Below are 21,858 nucleotides of genomic sequence, written 5' to 3' on the forward strand. Positions count from 1 at the left end.
AGGAGGTGTCTGCTGCAAGGTAAACTAACCTGCGGTGCTCAGATGTGGAGGCCAATGACTCAGACCATTAAGCGGTGGTCCGACCAATCAGACTTGGATCGAAATTATTAAACTAGTTCGAATAGAACTTGAGGACAAACTAAATTAATAATGTGATTTTAAGTGTTATGATCCTGAACATACCTGAACATAGGTGCTGTGAAATGATTTCCATTTACATAATCACCCACATGTTCTCCTAGGGGAGCTTTAATGGGGATATGTGTGCAATCTATGGCACTAAGAATTATCGGGAATCCTGCAGATGAAGATATTCTGTATATAGGTCTGCTTCTATGCATATTGAAGGGATAGTTCACCGAAAAATTCACTCATTTACTACTCACCTCTATGCCGTCTCAGGGGTGAACAACGACCTCTTCTGCAGACGTAATAAAACAACAGAAGAAAAACACAACATGTCTCCATACTGCTCGCGTGGTGTTATCCAAGTGACCGCAAGCCCCGACATTCAAATTCGACTTAAGAGGGCGTCATTTACATCATGTTTTAAGCCTAAAAGTCCTCTACCAGAAGCAGCAATGCTAACTGACGAAGCGACACGAATGCGCAGGCAAGAGTTTGTGCGGTTTTCCAATGTGTCCGTGACAACGTGAATGCACTTCCGGAGGCTGTCAGAGGACATTTAGGCAAAATACACGGTGTAAATTACGCTGTTTCGAGTGGAATTTGAAAGTCTGGGCTTGCAGACACTTGGATGACACCAGACGAGCAGTATGGAGGCATGTTAAGGTTTTTTCTTTGTTTTTTACGTCTGAAGAAGGAGCCATGTTTACTTCAATTGTATTGGATTTTGTTGCAACACTGTTTACCCCTGAGACTCCAAAAGTGTTTTGTGGACTCAAACACTTCAACCACCCCTCCATCAGGATAGTGGTGAGTGGATAATGATTGAATTTAAATTTTTTGGTGAATTATCCTTCTAACAATCAGCAAGACAAAATATGTCATACTGCACATGACCTGTGGTCGCATAAAAATTTGATCTTGAGAACCCTTAAATGGCCAGGGAACCCGACAAATGCATCCAGCAGTTTAGCGAGAGGAGGTACCATCCTGCACACTGCACAGTATATGGAATTCGTTCTCAAATGTTCAGCATCATGAAGTGTTCGCTGGCAAAAGAGCACAGGGGAAGACATGTCTGTTGGATTGTGAGGGCATTACTCAGGCATGTGGCGTTAGAGACGTCATGCCCCAGCAGTTGGCAAAGATCTTCCATATAGAACATCATCGGGACAGGCCAGTGGATTCTGATGATCTGATGGGCACTGACCCATAAATGGACAATACACCGATCAGGAACAACATGAAAAAAAGTTTTTGTTGCAGATCAGCGTACAGCCTACTTGTAGCCTGTTTTATTAAGGCTCATTCTAAACCATCAGCAATGTGTATTTTGTAGTTTCAATTGTTTTTTTTAAATCTGGACATTCACATGAGACTTATTGATGTTCAAGATCATATTGAATTGAATCAGGTATAGTGCTATTGCCCCAGTAAGGGTAAAATATCAAGTAAAGGCACAAAGTACAAAAAACATCTGTTGTTTTTTTTGCGTTGCATTTATTAGTAGCAAACTAACATATTTTTGAAAATGTTAAGGTTTGGATTCCTTATTTAAACTATAGGTAAAACCAATATATGTATGTATGTATGAATTAGTTACATTACATCACCTATTCTTTTCTAACACGGGTAAGAACATAATTAAAGCTTATTAGATTATTAGAGTCAAAACACTGAGTTACTACAAAGTTTCCCAACTTAAAACTGTTAAATGTACAATCACGCAATAAAATCATAAAATAAAATACATTGAAATAAATGTTGAGTCATAAAAAACATAGACAGAATAGTTTTTTCTTCATATTTTGAACAAGCTTTAAACAATCATTAACACTCTTACAAATCAGTACACTATTGCTTTTGTGTCGACTCCACTGGCACTTCCCCTCCATCCTGCCTTAAAAACATCATTTAGCAGCCTGCTGTAAAATGTCTCTGTAGGTAAAGAGAAAATCCAACCTGAATCGTTGCCATGCCGAAGAAGTAAGCTGCTTTCAAAAAGCTTTCTATGCCTCCTTCACGTCACTCAAGTTTATTAAGGAATGCTTTCAGGTGTATTTCTCATATCAAGTGACTATTCTGTTCTCCAAAAAACTATAATTCAGCTCTAAGACGATTATAGTTGATATTCTGCGAACCAATCCATCGTGACTAAACCTGTTTGAAATGGAAAGTGAAGTGTTTCAGTAGCAAAGGTGCTGTCTGAAAAATGAAACTAATTTCTCTAACTTCTAAAGAACAACTCTTTAGTGAGGCCTCAGTGGGCTGCACACGAGTTCAAAGAGGTCACAAAACTTTGTGTAGTTTCTGTGCAATATTATGACGAAAATGGGAATAGAGTGTTAATGGTAGCACTGTTTTTCCTGTTGGTTCTGGAAAATTCACATAAGTGTCAAAGTTAGAAGAGGAGCAGCTGCAGAAGTTGTTCTATAATGTTTGAGAGCTTTTGTAAAACCATGTAAAGTGTGTGCACTGCAGCCATATGTGTCATGTGCATGTGTGCGCATGTGTGTGCATGTGTGTGCGCGTTCACACCTGGGAGACTTTCCGGTCAAATCATGCAACTCTTTGTCATGTCTTTCATTGAAAATATAAAGACAAAATATGTATGCACTTAGCTCACTCTCAACTTCCATATCCATGATGAATCATAGACGACATGACAGCTCCAGGTGAGATAGTTCAGCTGTTTGGCGCTATAAATGCAGAAATTTAGTCAAAGGGACTCTCTACCTTTTAGTAGGTTGAATTTACTGATAAATGCAAACCGACAATCCTCCACATGCAGACACAGGAACACATTGTTTAAACTGCTAGATTTGATACAGCATTGACATTTCGAAAAAGAGTACAAAACGTAGGTGTGTTGCCTCAATGAACGAGGAGGCCTCAGCTATTCCATAGTCCAGCATGTACTTGACTTCAGCATCTGGATGTTTACGTTTCTCAGGATTAACACTATATAATCTCAGACTAACTAGCACGACACAATGGTCATTGAAGTGAGTCTGAGTTGGAGTGTCGCCAAATAAACAAGGGAAATCACCAATAAGCTTCACCAAATCTGCCTGCAGCGACTCTGACAAATGGCGAATCAGGTGATGCAAATACATAACGATCCCTGACATTAGACTTATCAACATGGACAGAAGAAAAGCCACCACTGCCTACAGCGCCCTTTCCATAACTGGACTGGCGCTTGTGTAAATCAACATGAAGTTAACTCAAAGTAATCCGCCAAAGTAGCTGCTTCTGTGGCCATCTTCTGTTCTGCTCTACTAAGACTATTAAGTCCAAGTGTGTCTACTTATCCCCTTCTCTCCCCATTTGAAAACGCTGGCAGTAAATCTTTGGGACTAACTCATAAGCCTTTAACACAGATGATTTAACAACCGAATATTTCTGATTATCTGCAGTCTGTGGTGGTACTTGGCTGGGATGCACCGATACATAACGTCCTATAGGTGCTCAATTGGATTTGGGTCAGAGGAACGTGAGGGCCAGTCAATGGCATCCAATGCCTTCATCATCTAGGAACTGCCTACACAGTCTGGCCACATGAGGCCGGGCTTTGTCCTGCACCAGGAGGAACCCAGGGCCCACTGCACCAGTGTAAGTTCTGACAATCGCTCTGAGGATTTCGTCCTGGTACTTAACAGCAGTCAGGGAACTGCTGGCTATGACATGGAGGTCTGTGCGACCCTCTGAGGATATGCTTCCCCAGACCATCAATGACCCATCACCAAACCGCTCATGCTCATGCTACCTGTAGTGACATGGACACTAGCAGAACACATAACTCGAGAAGAATCAGTCAGGAAGGATAAATGAGAGCAATTGTCTGTAGCCACCACATGGGGTGGGGGGGCTGGTGACTTCTGTGCAGTGGTGTCAAAACATGCAAAGAAGCTCTACAGTTGGTTCAGCAGGGCGATGTTGTTGTCACAGGCTTGTGGTGGAGGTTTTTAGTCCGTGAGGGTCTGACTCCCCTGACACAGGCTCAGTGTGTCTCTGCTGTCCTGGAATCGTCAGGTTATTTTCTTGGTGTACACGCTTGGCTTTCCGGATGCCATGACCCTGGCTTTTCCAGGTCTTCAGCCATGGTTTCTGGTAAACCCGAGAAGTGATAGTCTTGGTGACAGTCACATCCTTGATTCATTTTGAGATGTAAGCTGTCATAGTCTCTCTGTACTTTGGCAGGTCAGTGTGTTGGTTGTTTATGGCGGCTTGCTTGAAGATGTCCCAGTGTGGACTGGTCAAATCAGTTTGTGGTTCCAAATTAGAAGTCCAGAAGTGGCACCTTCCGGCCACACCCGTATCTGCTTCTGGACTGGTTTGGTCACTTTCCCCCCGTGGCCTGTATGCTGGATTCAACATAATGGTGATGTGATCGGAGAGGCCGAGGTGGGGGAGGGGACATCTCTGTTTGCTGTTTTGTTTTTAGGTGAAAACCAAGTCCAGTGTGGTATTTCCTCTGGTTGAAAAATCCAGAAAAAACTGTTTTGGTAAAATCATTTTTGGGTTGGCATGGTTTAAACCCCCAGTAAGAATGACGAATCCATCTGGTTGGGATCTCACTGAATGCCGGGTACAGTTCACTGAGTCCTGCCTCTCTGTTGCTGTTCGGGCAGAGGGGATGTATACAGCTACTAGTAAATTCCCTCAGCAGGTAAAAAGGCAGACACTAGATGGTTATATACTCAACCAGAGCTGAACAGTGTTTAGAGACTACCACAGCGTCTCGACACCAAGCATCGCTGATGTAAACACACACACCGCTGCCGCGTGTCTTACCGCTGGCTCTGTCTGCCATGTAGCATGTTAGCTGATCCAGCTGCTCGGCCGAATCCGGGATGTCGCCATTTAGCCACGTTTCAGTGACAATTAAAACACACCAGTCCCTTATGTCAAGGGGATGCTTTTAAGTTGATTTACCTTCATTTGCATCGGAAACTAGGCTAGTTTATGAAAAAAATAAGGCTTTAATTCAAATTTCCTTTTTTCTTATATTTTTGATATTATTATATTATATTATATTAAGACTTTCTAAGTGTGAAATTGTTCTTTCTTCCATTTGACGATGTGTCATGAGGAATGTTGAGAAAAACTAAGTAACGTCTGCTGTGCTACATGTGTGAGCATGCTCGTTATTTTGGAGATGCTCAAATGGTTTCTGCTGCTTTGTCAAGGCTTTAAATCAAAAGAAAGTATGTTGCATCCAAACAGCTGCTGAAAACAGAACATCTAAACCAAACAAAGAAGAAGAAACAGATCATCCGTAGTGACTTTCCCTTAAAGCTATTGATTATCCAGTGACTCATGAACAATGTCAAAGATTGAAGTGAAAGAGGCTGAACTCATTCATTTACACAAGCAAAATGTGCTAATGTGAATCGTATGCATAGACTGTTTTTTCCTTACTCTGACATTCTTCCTAAGCTTTACCACTCTCTTTTAAATAATTAACCAAAGCCCTTTATGGAAATGTGCCCGTCTTGTTGGTTACACTGATCTTTGACCACATGTAGGGCACGTGGAGGGCAGAAGAGACTATCGAGTCTACAGCAAAGGTTACCTTACCTCTATTGACTCACTTGGTAAATGCGGTGGATGAACTTCTAACCCCTCAAAGCCAATATATTGATTCAAAACCATGTATCATCGTGGTAACACCCACTGAACCACCTCGGGTACTCTCACCTTTTTTTATCCTGTGTGAATTCTTCAGGTTGGTAGCCTTCACAGACATGTACTGACTTGTCTGAGGTCATAGTAATTATAGAATGGAGTGGTATTTGTATTTGTTGTTTCTGCCTTTAAAATAATTAAAGGGATTAGTTAATGGTACAAGGCTGTACAATAATATTGAAAGATTTTTTTTCTGAATGTCAGAATCATTAATTGAGTCGATGGGCTTTCTTCACTTCTTTTTTCCTCCAAGTGAAAAAGTGACGAGCTGCTGATCACAGCCACTTTATCTGAGCCGAGGGCCTCACACTTCAACAACACTCCATGGTAAATGGCAGTTAAAAGGGTGGCAAAGCCAGAGACACACACACACACACACACAGACATGATAATGATTGGGCAAAATGCCATTCAGCAAATTTAGGAAAGAACGTATTAAGGGAGATGGCATCTGCAGTTGACCTATTTGGCCTGTAAGCAAACTGAAGTGGGTTCAGTGAGTCGTAGAGGGAGGAGGTGATGAAGGATTTGACTAACTGCTCAAAGCACTTCATGATGGTGGAGGCGAGTGCTACTGGTCGGTAGTCGTTCAGGCAGAGAGTTTTTGTTTTCTTGGGAACAGGGACAATGATGGTCTCCTTGAAGCATGTGGGGACTACAGACTGGAGCAGTGACAGGTTGAAAATGTCTGTTAACACATCTGCCAGCTGATCTGCACACTTGGCCAAGGATGCCATCAGGTCCAGGTGCCTTGCGTGTGTTAATCCCTTTAAGTGATCTCCACACATCTGCCCTGGATATTACAGGTGGGCAGCGGTCCTCCTGGGCCTCTTGTTCCTCCACAGCCGGGGGGTTAAAGCGAGCATAAAAGGTGTTCAGTTCCTCTGGGAGAGATGCAGACACCACCTCAGCACTGCTGGTCTTCCTTTTGTAGTCTGTGATGGTTTTTAGTCCAGCTTACAAATTCCTTGTGTTGGAGCCCTGGTAGTTAGACTCCACTTTGCCCCTTTACTGTCCCCTGGACTTCCTGTACTCCTCCAGATCACCTGAGCTGTAGGCGTGGGTCTGTGCTTTAAGTTTTGCATGGACGTCACCATTAATCCAGGGCTTCTGGTTTGGGAATGTTCGTACAGTTATTCTTGGTACGACGTCATCGATGCATTTGCTGATGTAGCAGATGACTGCGTCCATTTATGCGTTGATGTTGTTGTCCTGAAACACACACCACTGCGTAGTGCTGAAGCAGTCCCTTAGAGCCGAGTCTGATTGGTCAGACCACCGCTGAATGGTCCGAGTCACTGGTCTGTCACGTTTGAGTTTCTGCCTATAGGAAGGCAGCAGCAGAACTGAGACGTGATCTGATTTGCCGAATGGGGAGGTGAGGGAGGGCCTCCCGGAAAGGTGCGTAAACGTGGTCGAGTGTATTCTAGTCTGCGATCGAGGGGTTAAGCTAACTCTCTGTGAAAGCAATAACGTTACAGTTCTTAATGTCCCGTTTGAAAACCATCCTTTCTCTAAAAGTTCTTCCAGTTTATTATCCAGAGACTGAACATTAGCCTGAAGAACACTCGGTAGATGAGGCTGTTTTTCACTTTTCCCTGAGCCTGAACAGGACTCCGGCCCCTGACCCTCGTTTTATTCTTCGTCTTCGTGCTCCAGGTACAACAACAGATAAGCACAACCAAGGGTATTCACCTTTGTTCAATGGTGGCGGTGAAAAAGTGTTTTCCACTGTCGACCTGATGTGTAAACATTCTCTATCTACACTAGCATCCATTTGTAGATGTGTTCCTGTCCAATATACATTCTTAGTTTTGATTTACATTCAACTGAATGATATGGGATGGTGTGTCTTAGCACTACAATGTATTAAGTGATTATCGTGCAATCAGTAAAGACAATTCCAAGACCGTCAAGGTCATGGACACATTGTGGAAATGATTTTGTTCCAGGTTTCATGGACCATTATAGTTTTCATGGCTCTATATTGAACGTATGCATAATCTTCGTAGAGTCACCTCTGATGAAAAACACACACCACATGCACATACACACACATTGACTGACACAAGGAATTTAAGCGTAAAAAAGTGGTTTTCCTCCAGGGATTAACCTTGATGACGTCTTCCTACGAAAAAGTTCTTCACTGCCCTTCTTCAAGTTACAGATAAGCTCTACCATAGGACTGTTATGTTCAAGATTCTGGGACGCATTTAAACATATTAAACACAGTAATGTGTGTGTGTGTAAAACAGAAAGACAGATGCTGGCACAGCGGGTGCACCGTCTCGAGACAGGTGACAACTCTAGCCTCTTTGAAAACCTTATGGCCAACAGGGCAGGGTCACATTGTTGGTTAAATACTTTGTGGTTCTCCAGGGACCTCAGCGTAAACCTGCCTGACAAACCTTATGGCGACATGATTGGGCCACAGTGTTAGAAAAACAGCAAGGTGAGCAGGGGCATCTTGAACCCTCCAAATAGTGACATTTAGTGAAGATATTAAGGTCACCTTTGGAGTTCAACAATCACAACACGAGGAAATGTTTAAAGTCTTATTGAAAACACAAAATGCGTAAATTTTTGTTGGCAAAAACTGTCAAAATGACTTTCAAAATGAGTCCATCTTTGGCTCTAGAAGAGTAAGCAGCAACCCACGTAAAGATAAGATAATATCAAAGCAAGATATATATGTTGAATAAAGTAACAAAGTGTTCAAATATGTTTGTTACTTGCACATTTTGCATGCAGTTATTTTTGCTGGATTTGATTCAAACTTCTGGATGATACCATCATCAGTATTTTACTTCAGATTCATTATTTGACTATAATACAGTTTTTTGTGGCACTTTCTTTTGTCAACCACTGTGTGTGCTTGGTAATGGTAGGTCACATGTTGCTTGCACACATGTAGTTTGTCATGTGTGGGTCCTGTGGCTTGATTGTGTAGGTCAGTGTTAACTATTAATCTTTGAATGTGGCAGACTGCCATAGTCAAATTTATTCCATTACAGGTTAATAAAAATGTTTTTATTCTTGACATAATTACATAACAGATCTCTGATTTAAGATGCTTTCAGACATGCGCTGAACTCATGATAATTTACTGACGTAATCCGGATGTGAAAATGCACATGTCAGAATCAGTTATTCTGGACGTGTTGACGTTTGTAACACAGACTCAAAACCAAAAAAAACACGAATGCAGATATCTCGGAATAAAGACAATAAGACATTTTCATTATTTTCTCAGTGAATGATGCATGGATTTAAAAAAGGTCATGTATGTTTAGGGGACTGATGGCTACATGCAATTTATCCAAATAATACAAATAAAAGGTAGAAAAAAAACTAAATATGGATTCATAAGTAGAGTGTTGGGCCTTGGTGGAGCTATGCACAGTGTCTTTCTAGTTCATTCTTTAACTGACTGAGGTTTAAGCAAATTATAAGTGAACTGCATGGCACTGATCAGGTTTCTGAAGAAGCCTCTCAGTGGTTGTACTGTTTAAATATCCCCAGGTTCCTGTTTAATGAAAAATCAATGGCACTCTCCAAGGTACTGAAATACCACACTTCAGTGCCGGCCTCATTCCTCTCTTTCCTCCCTTCTGGCTTTCGAAGTTTCCCTCAGATTTGTGCTGCATTTCAATACAGCCTAAAATAGTCTGTATAAGGGCCCACTACTGGTCTTCATCCAACGGTCTTAGAATCCATTAGAAATGCTCAGTTCGTCTCCAAGCTTCTGAGTTGCATGTGTTTTCACGGCCGGGCCAGAAAAAAGGCAAACCTGAGTTGGTAACTGTGACAGAAAGAGTTTTCTTATAAGTGGTGCTGAAAATGACAACAACATTTTTACCTTAGGTGTTCGACCAGTAATTATTTTCATTATTGATTAACCTGCCTCTTATTTTCTCGATATACAAATGTCATTCTGACAAAACCATAAACTCCTCATTACATCGCCTGTAACTGGACAATGTTTGGGGTATTTCTTCAAAATTTTTGCTCGAAAAGTCAAAATATCAATTATCAACATTTTTGCTGCTTATATTTGAGTTGATCAATCAATCAATAATTAGAAGATGATTCAGCTCTGAAAAAGAGCCATTAACATTTTTAGATTGTTTCCTATGTAAGAAATGACTAGCTAATCAAGAAAGAGACACTAGCTAAACAATATGCTAAACAATAGCTCTACTCTGTTAATGTTAACTCTGCTCTGTGAACATTAGCTCTGTTCACGGTTAGCTCCGCTAGCTGTCAGTACATGTGAGATCATCAGGTTGTCAGCAGTGGCCTCTTTGTCTTGTTCTGGGCCATTTGATCAGTGTTTTTGTTATCTTAGCTTTTATTCATTTATGTAGCCTCTGCTAGCTTTTGATTATTTCCCTCCTGACCTCTGACATTACATCACTAGATGCATCCACCTAAAATAGTGAGGTGGGCGATGGCAGACCTGCACCTGCCTTCAGTATACTGACTTATTTAATAAAGTATAACCCCCAATCAGATGGACTGTTCATCAGCGGGTCAGTTTGTCCCCCCCCCCACAATAATTATTTTCTCAAAAAATGCTGGTGGTTTTGTGGCTGGCCCATGTAGCCAATCCAAGCCTGTGTAGAGATGTTAGCTGTAGATAACTTGCAACATATGCACACTGTGTGTGTGTGTGTGTGTGTGTGTGTGGAAGGTAGTGGTGTGATTTATGACTGCTGTACTGTATCTGGTGGTATCTCGAGAGTTTATGAGACATGTATTTAAACACACTGAAAATAAATACATCTGCCACACATTACATTACATTACATATCAATTAGCTGACACTTTTAAGCGACTTTCAAAAAGTACATTCAACCATGAGGGTACAAATCATGGGGTACAAACCCAGAACAGCAAGAATCACACATCACGAGGCAAGATGTGACGCACACTGTCAGGACATCAGGGTTGAAGTGACTGGAACAATCTGGATTTGTGATCAGACATTATCGAATAATAAATACATGTGATCGTTTTTGTTTGTGTGAAGACCGACAGAGATGAGCAGAAAAACACACACACACACACAAACACTCTTGCAGATAGGAGGCCCACCCAGGTGCTAGACAAAATCCCAGGGAAACTGAGTTGACATTTTTTCCCTCAAGTGGCATTTTATCGGCTGCTGCCTCTAATATTTGTGCAGCTTTCAGTCTGAAAACATCTTTGGTCAGTGTCACCATCTCCCAGGAACAGAACATTCTTCAATCCTTTTTAAGTATGTGTCTTCTTGATTTAAAATAAAAGAATAGAATATGTAATGCACTGTGGCAAAAAAGGTGTATTTCTCTCAAACCTTTAATTTAATCCTGAGCCTCAGTCAACAGTGTTTGAACAGCTTCACAGATCAGTTTGCCACATATCAGTTCATACTGTGTTTTGTTAAAGAATATGAACACTGCTGTAAAGCTGTCCTAACCTTTCTTTTTCTTCTACACTCTGCTTTGTATCTTAATGGGTGTGGCTGTAATTTCTGCCAGTTATGATGGCATTTTAACCACTGGTTTCATTGAAAGCACAAGCCATTAGGTAGGAGTTATCTACAGCAATTATTTGGAAGTAAAAATTGTACATAAAAATTACCTCCCTGCTCCAACTGTTCATCATTTAAAAAGATTCATCAACACAGTATTCAACGCTAAGTACTGAGCATAAAATGACCCCCGTCCCTCCCTGCCCCACATCACACATGCACATTCACTGAGAGAGTTAATGTCGCAGCTGTCTGTGTCGGCCTTTCATTAACAAAGGGAACTAAAGAGGCATCTGCAGGATCTGCTGATCCAGCAGCAGCTGGAGACGAGAAGAATGATGGATGGACGAGAAGCAGGGATTGAGATGAAAAGTGATGGAGAGGGAGAGAGCAGGGAAAAAATTTACATAGGGTGTTGGAAGCATGAAAATGGAAAGTAATAAAACGCTTTAATGAAAACGATATCCCTGTCGTGACAATAGGTGCTTCAGGAATAGGACATGTAATAGTTTTTTTCAACATAGAGTTGAAAAGGACTACAATTTTGCAGGTTTCATTTGGCGGATGTCGTGACACTTGTTCAGTGGAGAGAGCTCGCTGGAATCTTTTCACTTTCACTGGAACAGCAACAGAAAATTGGAAAAGCGAGGACTAGTGGAGAGGCATTGGCACACAGAAGTCATGCATCGACTCGTTTTCTAATAGAACAGATGTTGTGTATTGACTGTGAGGCTCAGGCTCCTCATTAACAAAGTCATTTATTATGGTTAGCAGCTCACACATTGACATTAAGGTCAGCATGCGGTGCTGTAAGGTGGTGTGGGGTTTTAAGTTCCCATGAAGGACTGTTTACATGCACAGATTGTTACGTGCCGTAGGACTTTACTTACAATACCATAGAAAACTAGTTTATACCTTTAGCTTCAAATCCGCTGATGCATTTTAGGCAGAATGGTTTGAACCTTAAACTGGTATCAGCTCTGGAGCCTTCACGCTCTGACATGAAGCAAATGGTAAACTAAACACAGTTGACGCATTTTCAACAAGTATTCAGTCAGATTGGCTGCACATTTCTGTGCTCACGTATTGTGTGTCTGAGAGTGAAGACTGATTATTAAACATACATACAAACAAATATCTAACCCTATGTTAGAAAAGTACCTGGTCACCAGCCAGTGTCAGCATATAACAGCTGAACCAGTTTGTTCATTCAGTAACAGCTGATAATAAATGACTTGTACATTAAATTTCAATTCAGATTCATTGGCTGGAATAATTGTTCAAAGCTGGATGAAGGATTTGTCTTTAAAGGCATAGTTCACCGAAAAATTAAACTCCAAAAGTGTTTTGTGGACTCAAACACTTCACCCACCCCCCCATCAGCATAGTGGTGAGTAGATAATGAGGGAACTAGAATTTTTTGGTGAACTATCTCTTTAGGATACTGACTTTACGTATTCAAATGTTTTTTTTATTTTTTATGATGATTTAGAATTCCTCTTTGCTGGAGACAGCTGTAGCTTGGGGCATTATTTTCTGTCTGTCCATTTATTCGTCCATCTCTCCCTCTCTTGTGAACCCCTGATTTATTTGAGCAGCTGTTCGAATATGGTCTGTGCAGTGAGTGCAACATGTCAAAGGTGAAGCCACGTTTTTTTCATTTATATGTGAACACACTGTTGCTGATGCTAATGGTTAAACACTTAACCTCTGAATGGATGTGGGCCACTGTGGCAGGCTTTAATATCCTTTATCTTTGTCAAAATGTATTTTACATGTCAATATGTTATGAGAGGCCCATGAGAGATAATTAATACTTGGTCTCACACACACTACTATACTCTCTCACACACACTACTATACACTTTTACATTTACTATCATACTCTCTCACATGTACCATTATAGTTTCTCACACACAATACTATACTATCTTACATGTACCATCATACTATCTTACATGTACCATCATACTCTCTCACACACACTACTATACTATCTTACATGTACCATCATACTCTCTCACACACACTACTATACAATCTTACATGTACCATCATACTCTCTCACACACACTACTATACAATCTTACATGTACCATCATACTCTCTCACACACACTACTATACAATCTTACATGTACCATCATACTCTCTCACACACACTACTATACAATCTTACATGTACCATCATACTCTCTCACACACACTACTATACTATCTTACATGTACCATCATACTCTCTCACACACACTACTATACTATCTTACATGTACCATCATACTATCTTACATGTACCATCATACTCTCTCACACACACACTACTATACTATCTTACATGTACCATCATACTCTCTCACACACACACTACTATACTATCTTACATGTACCATCATACTCTCTCACACACACTACTATACTATCTTACATGTACCATCATACTCTCTCACACACACTACTATACTATCTTACATGTACCATCATACTCTCTCACACACACTACTATACTATCTTACATGTACCATCATACTCTCTCACACACACTACTATACTATCTTACATGTACCATCATACTATCTTACATGTACCATCATACTCTCTCACACACACTACTATACTATCTTACATGTACCATCATACTATCTTACATGTACCATCATACTCTCTCACGCACACTACTATACTATCTTACATGTACCATCATACTATCTTACATGTACCATCATACTCTCTCACGCACACTACTATACGATCTTACATGTACCATCATACTCTCTCACACACACTACTATACTATCTTACATGTACCATCATACTATCTTACATGTACCATCATACTCTCTCACACACACACTACTATACTATCTTACATGTACCATCATACTCTCTCACACACACTACTATACTATCTTACATGTACCATCATACTCTCTCACACACACTACTATACTATCTTACATGTACCATCATACTCTCTCACACACACTACTATACTATCTTACATGTACCATCATACTCTCTCACACACACTACTATACTATCTTACATGTACCATCATACTATCTTACATGTACCATCATACTCTCTCACACACACTACTATACTATCTTACATGTACCATCATACTATCTTACATGTACCATCATACTCTCTCACGCACACTACTATACTATCTTACATGTACCATCATACTATCTTACATGTACCATCATACTCTCTCACGCACACTACTATACGATCTTACATGTACCATCATACTCTCTCACACACACTACTATACTATCTTACATGTACCATCATACTATCTTACATGTACCATCATACTCTCTCACACACACTACTATACTATCTTACATGTACCATCATACTATCTCACATGTACCATCATACTCTCTCACGCACACTACCAAGAGAGGTAATTCATAATTGCTTACACTTAACATCATAATCTCAGACATACACCACTATACCCTTACACAAACACTAATATACTCTCTTACATGCACAATCATATTCTCTTTTAGTTACTATCATACTCGTATACACACAACACTGATCTCTCTTGCACAGAGACAATATATTTGAAGTAGAATAATAGCAACTGTAAGATAAATTAATAGTACGTGTGAAGAACAAAATGACAGTGAATGTAAGACAGAATGATATATGTGAATGAGAATAGTATGTGTTAGACAGAATTTTTTTGTCTGTGAGAGAATGATATGACATGTGAATGAGAATAATAGTGTGTGTGTATGAGAGAATAGTAGTGTGTCTGTGAGAGAATGCGGTGTGTGTGAGAGAGTGATTGGAACTGAAGTTACATTGAATTCTCAGTTCCTGATTGGTTATCTCTGATGAGGTGTGGTTTCACTGACAAGTCCCGCCTTCCAAATCAACAGATCCATAAGGGAACATGTTGGAGCCGGAGCCACACTGCGCCTCCTGAGGAATGTTTTGAACTCTCCGACTAATGCTGGATCCACAGAGTCCTGTAATAAAGCCACACGCAGCCGCAGGGACTGCGTGTGGCTTTATTACAGGACTCTGTAATACAGCCAGTATTACAGACTCCTTGCAGGAGCAGGAGATGCATGGCTTTATATCGTAGGACTAGTTTTATACAAGGACATATACTTGTCATAGCAGAAACTTCAGAAAGGCTGTAGTTATATTAAAGTTAACTTGAAGAACTTCGGGTAATGGTCAGTAGTCTCTGTCTGTCTGTCTGTGTCTCTCTCTCTCTCTCTCTCTCTCTCTCTCTCTCTCTGTCCCACCTGAATGATGCAGGTAAAGAGACAAATTGTGATGTATAATGACATCATAAAAGTTATATTTCTAACCACTTTAAAATACTGTATATATATTAATATAGTATTAATATATTAATACTATATTACAATATTATGTCAATATAAATATACATACACGTGTAAAAATATAGCATGGCGTTATGCCTGGGGCACACTGGTTGTCCCGAGGCAGAAAACACTAGAAGTGTGTGTGTGAGAGAGTATGATGGGACATGTGAGACCAAGTATTATTATCTCTCATAGGGCCTCTCATAATACGTCTTGGTAGCCTTGCTCTAATTAGCACAAAAATACATGAATAAATAACTGGTTGACATCAGATCTTACTACCTAGTAACAACAGCACTAAACCCATGCAGTGCTCCTCACACTTCTCAACAGTCATAACACAGTCAGGGTGATCGGGCCTAGCTCGGTATTTGCTGAAGGGAGACGACCCCTCAGGTCTCATCACTTCCTCCATTTTTCGTGGGCCTCGCTGTTTTACGTCTGTCTTCCCCCTCTCTCTGACTCGACCGAGGAGCCGTTCAGCAGATGCTTTGCGCAATGCAAAGAACAGCTCCACAGTGTCACTATATCAGGCAGTGTTGACAGTGGAGTCTGTTTCCACACAGTTCTACAATCCGCAGAGTGCTGAGGATTTGTTCCTGGCACTGATGTATGGATCCACTTCCTCAATCATGTCTGTTCAAAGTGCTACATTATTGTTAATCTTTATCTACAACTCTGACTAATTCCATTGTTCAGAAAATGTGTCACTATTTAAATTTGCTTACATACTCACGAAAGCATTGAGCCAATCAGAATGAAATCCTTGCTACACTTAACAAGCCCAATGCATTCATCCAATGATCTCCTTTCCCCTGGCATTATTTCCTAACATCTATTGTTAATCTACTCCTGTGACCTGCACTGTTGAACCTCCTTACTGTATTACCATATTTACTCTATTAACTGTATTTGTTTCCAGCCACTCAGTGCTGATCTCAACAGCCCACTTACTGCAGAACTTATGCTTTGTCAGCTTGCATAATCAAGTTTAGACATTATATTTTATGCAGCTACTAAACCTGATTTATTTTACGTGGGGAGAAGGAGTGGCACTTCACTAGTTGTTTTTTTTCTCACCATCTATCACATCACTCTGTGAGACTCCTGCATCTGCCCGGCTTTTCCAGTGTGTCCCAGTTACTGTTTTACAATGGAACTTTGGTAATAAAGTTGCTTTCAGGCATGCACTGCACTCTGCAGTTCCTCTGTATTTTCTCTCACTCTCTAACACGCAACAGATGCAAAAATGAAATATAATGAAAAGAAAACCTTTTTCTCTTGGTGAAAAAGCGGTGACACACACGTAGAAGACACAGACAAAGATGTTTGTGTTGATAAGAGCCTCTATCTGGCTCCACTCTGGATTGGGGTTAATCTGCCAAGTGTGCATTTTGGGATATTGGCTGCCCTATAGTATCCCAAAAAATTAGGTAAAGCAAGGCCACCATTTTCTTTAGTCCTCTGTAGGTTAGAATATTTAGCCTTTGCGTCCCTGCCTGCCCAAATAAAAAATGTGGTATTCCTATTTAATTCCTTATAAAAAGAAAGGGCGGAATGATTGTAAACATTGAAAAAAGGAACAGAAATCTGGGTACAACATTCATTTTAATTAAGTTGATTCTTCCCAAAAGTGACAGGGGAAGAGCATTCCAAGGTTGAAGGTCTAATTTGATCTCCTTTACAAACTTTAGAATATTGTGTTAATAAAGTAAGGGAGATTGTGAGAAATATTAATACCATGGTATTGAAAACCAGAAGAAGCCAGGTGGAAGGGAAGCACATTGTGCGGGATCTGTTTTGTCACATTAATAAGTTATAAACAATCACTCTTGCCAATATTCTACATATTGAATTTATAGCCAGAGAAGGAGCCAAATAATTGCAAAATGTCAAGAATCTGGTCGATGCACGCAGCAGGATTCATGACATAGAGTAAGAGGTCATTAGCATAAAGTCCTGTAAATACAGCTGAAAAGTGGTGAGATCCTAAGAGCGATGGAGAGCGGTTTGATTACAACAGTTAACAGCAAGTGCGACAAAGGACAGTCTTGGCGGCAGCCCCGTGTTGTGGGACTGTATTCAGATTGAGTATGATCACCCTAGCAAGAGGGGAACATTGTAACAGTCTTTTCCATCAATAAATAATCCCACTCCATGGGGTTATAAGCTTTTTCCGCATCCAAGGAAATTACCATCTTCTATGTTGGATTTAGATAATAATTCATTGAGTAGACGACGGATATTTGAGGATAGCTCTCAACCCCTTATAAATCCAGTCCAGGTACTAGGAGTCATGTCTGGTAGGCAGTGGTCAAAACAGATGTAACAACTTTACATCCAAATTCAGCGAACTGACCGGTCTCCAACTGCTAAATTCTTTTTGGTCCCTATTTTTCTTCAGAATCAGTGATTTGAGGCTGAAGAAACAGATTTTAGGAACTACTGTGGGGATTGGCTAAAATAGAATACTGCAGGACGTGACCAATCAGGCATCTTCAGTGCTGCAAGCCCCACCCCTAAGGTTGCACTGATATTTCCCCGGCACATAATTCAGACCCTGGTACCTGAAGTTATTGCAAAGATTCCTAGTGCTGAAGTAAAAGTAAAACAGTTTTTCCAGTCTACAGTTATATATTAATCGATTTTCCTTGCTCAAATTATTTTAAGTGTGTCTCATGTGTATGGACGTCCTGCTGTTACATGCCAATTCTTTTGAAGTTATAATAGTCAGACATTCATACTTGATTATTCATGAATCAACTTAGGTCTACTATGTGCTAAAAGAAAATTAGCCTGGCATTTCAGCAGGTACTGGAGAAATGCTTCCTGGGCATCAAATGAAGTAAGTGACTCAGACAAACTCTTTCACTCCACAGCTCATTGTGCAGACTTTCTGACACACTGCTGTAGAGCCATAGCAACTGACCTGCACCTTCATGCCTAGTGGACACAATGCAAACCGCTTCATTTGTGTATGTGGAAATGCACAGCTTCAAAACACAGCCCGCTATAAATCTGTTATTATTGTCACTTGGTTGTTCAGTGCACCTGCTATGTATGTATATACATTCTACATGTCATTATAGTGCCTCTGTACCAAATTATGGAAATTGGTTCTATGAGGCCTGAAACATTAACCTGCTCTCTTCATACGAGGCTGTCACAGACATGACTGATTTTAGAAATATTTTCCTTGAGGCAGTAAGCTCAACAAATGAGTCTACTTATGTAAAACCAAAAAAAACGTCTAAAAACGACATTAAGGGCTCACACTGACAGTTGGAGATCCTCTTTTGTGGTGGAAATGCGAGCTATAGCAAGGTAGAGGAGAAAAGCTGCAGCACCTGCACAGCAGCTCTGTTCTCTTTTCTCTTGGTGACCGGGTGCTACGATTGCGTGCTTCTCCCTTTAGAGCCGGATGAGACGTGTGCGTCTCATTGCGTCGAGTTTGCTGGCTTTATTGGTAAAAAAAAAGAAGATTTTTTGCAATGATGAACAATTAAAGTAAAATGTTTTATCCCAATAAAAAAAAAAGATTTTGTTAATGTTGGCAATTCTGTTGAAAATCCTCAGAGTTTAGGTGGTTTTCAAACAGTGCTTCATGGCACCGTAGGTCTTAATGGGTTAATCTTCATGAGACTGCTCCATCATTTTAACATTCAGGGTGATCAGCTGTAAAAGTTGTCAAAATTGATGCAGTAGAACCCAAATTATTATGTTTCACCCCTTTGACGGTTCAAGTTTACACAAATTGTATAGAGTGAATATGGTGTGATTCCACAAATTATAAATTCAAATTGTAAATATATAATTATCAAATCTATCATGTGTATATATTAGATTAACCTTTTTGTTTCTAGTCAGAGTAAAACTGTTCTTTTCCTGTACGACATGTTTAGCTTCGTAGCTTTGAGAGGATTATTATTGGAGTACTGTCTCCAATGGGACTTGGACACATCCTCATCTCATCCTCCCAGGTGCTAGTCATCCAGGTACAGATGAAGAAAGGGTAACCCTTACCCCTGTGTATACAGTGGGCTCTGCTGTTGCCATGACAAACCTATTGCAATGTAAGGCTTCCACAGTCGCCATAGTTACCTCAAGTTAGACAGCCACAAGGTTAAAAGTAGAAGTTCCCTTGGAAACACCTCCTTGCAGCACTGTCTCGTCTGTGGTCGTGATCGCTGCTGTTCTTTTCATGTTTATTTAGCTGTTATCGGGCCAGTGGAAGCTCAGCAGGGTGTTTTCTCTGCAGATCACATGTTTCCTGCATATACACATAATTAGTTCAGCTTCATTCACAAACATGATATAAATACTGGCATGAAATGTATCCAGAGAGAGAGAGAGAGTGATACTTTGTTCCGGTGCCTTGTTTTTTTGGGGTAATGCTGCATTTCTCAGTCGTGTCCCAGGCTGACGGAGTTCAAGAAAACGTCTGTTTTTGCTTCAATAATTCTTCACTCCAGCTCCTTATGTCATAATATTACCGCAGCAGCTGCCAAAAGGGGGCTTTCACCTCTCAGGCTTCTCCGTGCAGCCCCAGACTTGGCGAGGAGAAGATGTTATGATGCCTGTAAGCCAGCCCTCTCAGCTCTTTAAGCCAGCAGTTCACAGCTCACATCCACTACAGAGCAGATTTATTTCTGAGCTGAAAATTACAGATCATGACCCATCTTTTCTTTTCACCGAGAGTGTTCAGAGGAATCAGAATCTGCAGGCTTTCATGTGTTGAAACAGTTTATCGGACAGCTCTTTTCTTCTTGTCGGGTGGCTGCAGCTCACGCCCCATTGAAACTCATGTCTCAGTCTATCTGTGTTGCCGAACTCAGTGGTGTGAATGGAGACTGGAGTGTGAGTTGTACAAACATTTCTGGGAGGCAAAATGATTCTGGAGGCAGAAATAATCTTGTTAAATGAAGTACAGTTCAGTGGGAAGAGCCAAATCTGTAGTACGTGTTGAAAACATTTCTTTGAGCAGATTTCTTGGAGCAGTTAAATTCATGTGCCAATTTAAAAAGACTTATTTCACTAAAGCTGGGCTCAGACAACACAGAATCGTGGGTGATTTTGAAATCAGGTTGCCTCACACACTAGAGGAGAATGTTTGCAGATCTTTCATAGTCTTAAACATACACGCATGAGAATATTTTTAAAAATAATTGCATAGTACAGGACATTATTACGATTATTGCTCCATGTCACCTCTCAGACCTGTTCTCATGAGGAAAAAGGTGCAAACACAACAACACGATGGAGAATGGTGAAGTGGGATAACCTGCTCTGTCTGCAATTATGCTTTGCAGTTATATAAAAGGAAAGCAGAAGGAACAATGTTGCTTTGGTGACGCAGTCAAGAAGGCCTGTCTGGTCCTCAGAGAGAACTGGAGGTGAGGCTTTAATTGTCAGTTTAATTGACAAACCTTTTCTCCAACTCCGCTGTTCACCGTACTCACACAGTAACTTGTTTTGCAGTAATTATTGAGGAGACCCAGACGATTCTGTGGGCAGAGAGGTTTAACAACGGCTCACACCAAAAGATAGTGCAGGCCGAACATCGGTACAGATCTAGGGTCCAGTCCAGATTCCTCTTCAGATTCATGGGGGGCCAAAAGTTTTTATTTGTATTCACTGCTTTGCATGGATGTAAATACCCATACCCATCGTTATGGGCGTACCGCAGGGGGCCAGGCCCATCTCTGAATTTGGCTCTCCCAGGAGAAAGCAGAATTGTTATTGTTATTATATTGTCAGGTTATTGTATGGAATCATATTTTTAGATATTTGAGTTGTGTGTAATCACAGGAGTGATGTCAACTTCTCGAGAGTTAATCATGTTTTTTTTAAAGTCAGCAGCATAAAATGCTTTGCTTCGGCCATGGTCCGGCACGCTAGCTTTAAGTACTAGCAATAGTGTTTCACTGTGAAATGGATATGAGAAAGTGGTTTTGCAACAAGAAAAGTTTAACTAATGAGGGTGGTCACTCTGCAGGTGCAGCCACAAAGCAAGAATCAGCCACTGCTTGCAGTTTTGTGGATTTCAGTGACGCCAGCTGCAGCTTCATTAGACTTTGGTAAAGCTGGACACGCCTGAGCTACAGTAAATGTGCGCAGTAAATTTGCCACAGTACCTCATATCATTTTTTTAATTAGTTTTTTTCCAGA

General features: G+C 40.6%; 1 long non-coding RNA gene across 1 annotated transcript; it reads left to right on the forward strand.

Annotated features, from left to right (window-relative positions):
• Positions 1 to 3,371: 3,371 nt before the first annotated feature.
• LOC117769265 lies at positions 3,372 to 19,842 on the forward strand. The gene is made up of 3 exons (XR_004615185.1): positions 3,372 to 3,383; positions 17,985 to 17,988; positions 19,608 to 19,842. It is a non-coding gene; the product is annotated as an uncharacterized LOC117769265 (long non-coding RNA).
• Positions 19,843 to 21,858: the final 2,016 nt, after the last annotated feature.

The sequence above is a fragment of the Hippoglossus hippoglossus genome, chromosome 10 (assembly GCF_009819705.1).
Source record: "Hippoglossus hippoglossus isolate fHipHip1 chromosome 10, fHipHip1.pri, whole genome shotgun sequence".
NCBI classification, from domain to species: domain Eukaryota; kingdom Metazoa; phylum Chordata; class Actinopteri; order Pleuronectiformes; family Pleuronectidae; genus Hippoglossus; species Hippoglossus hippoglossus.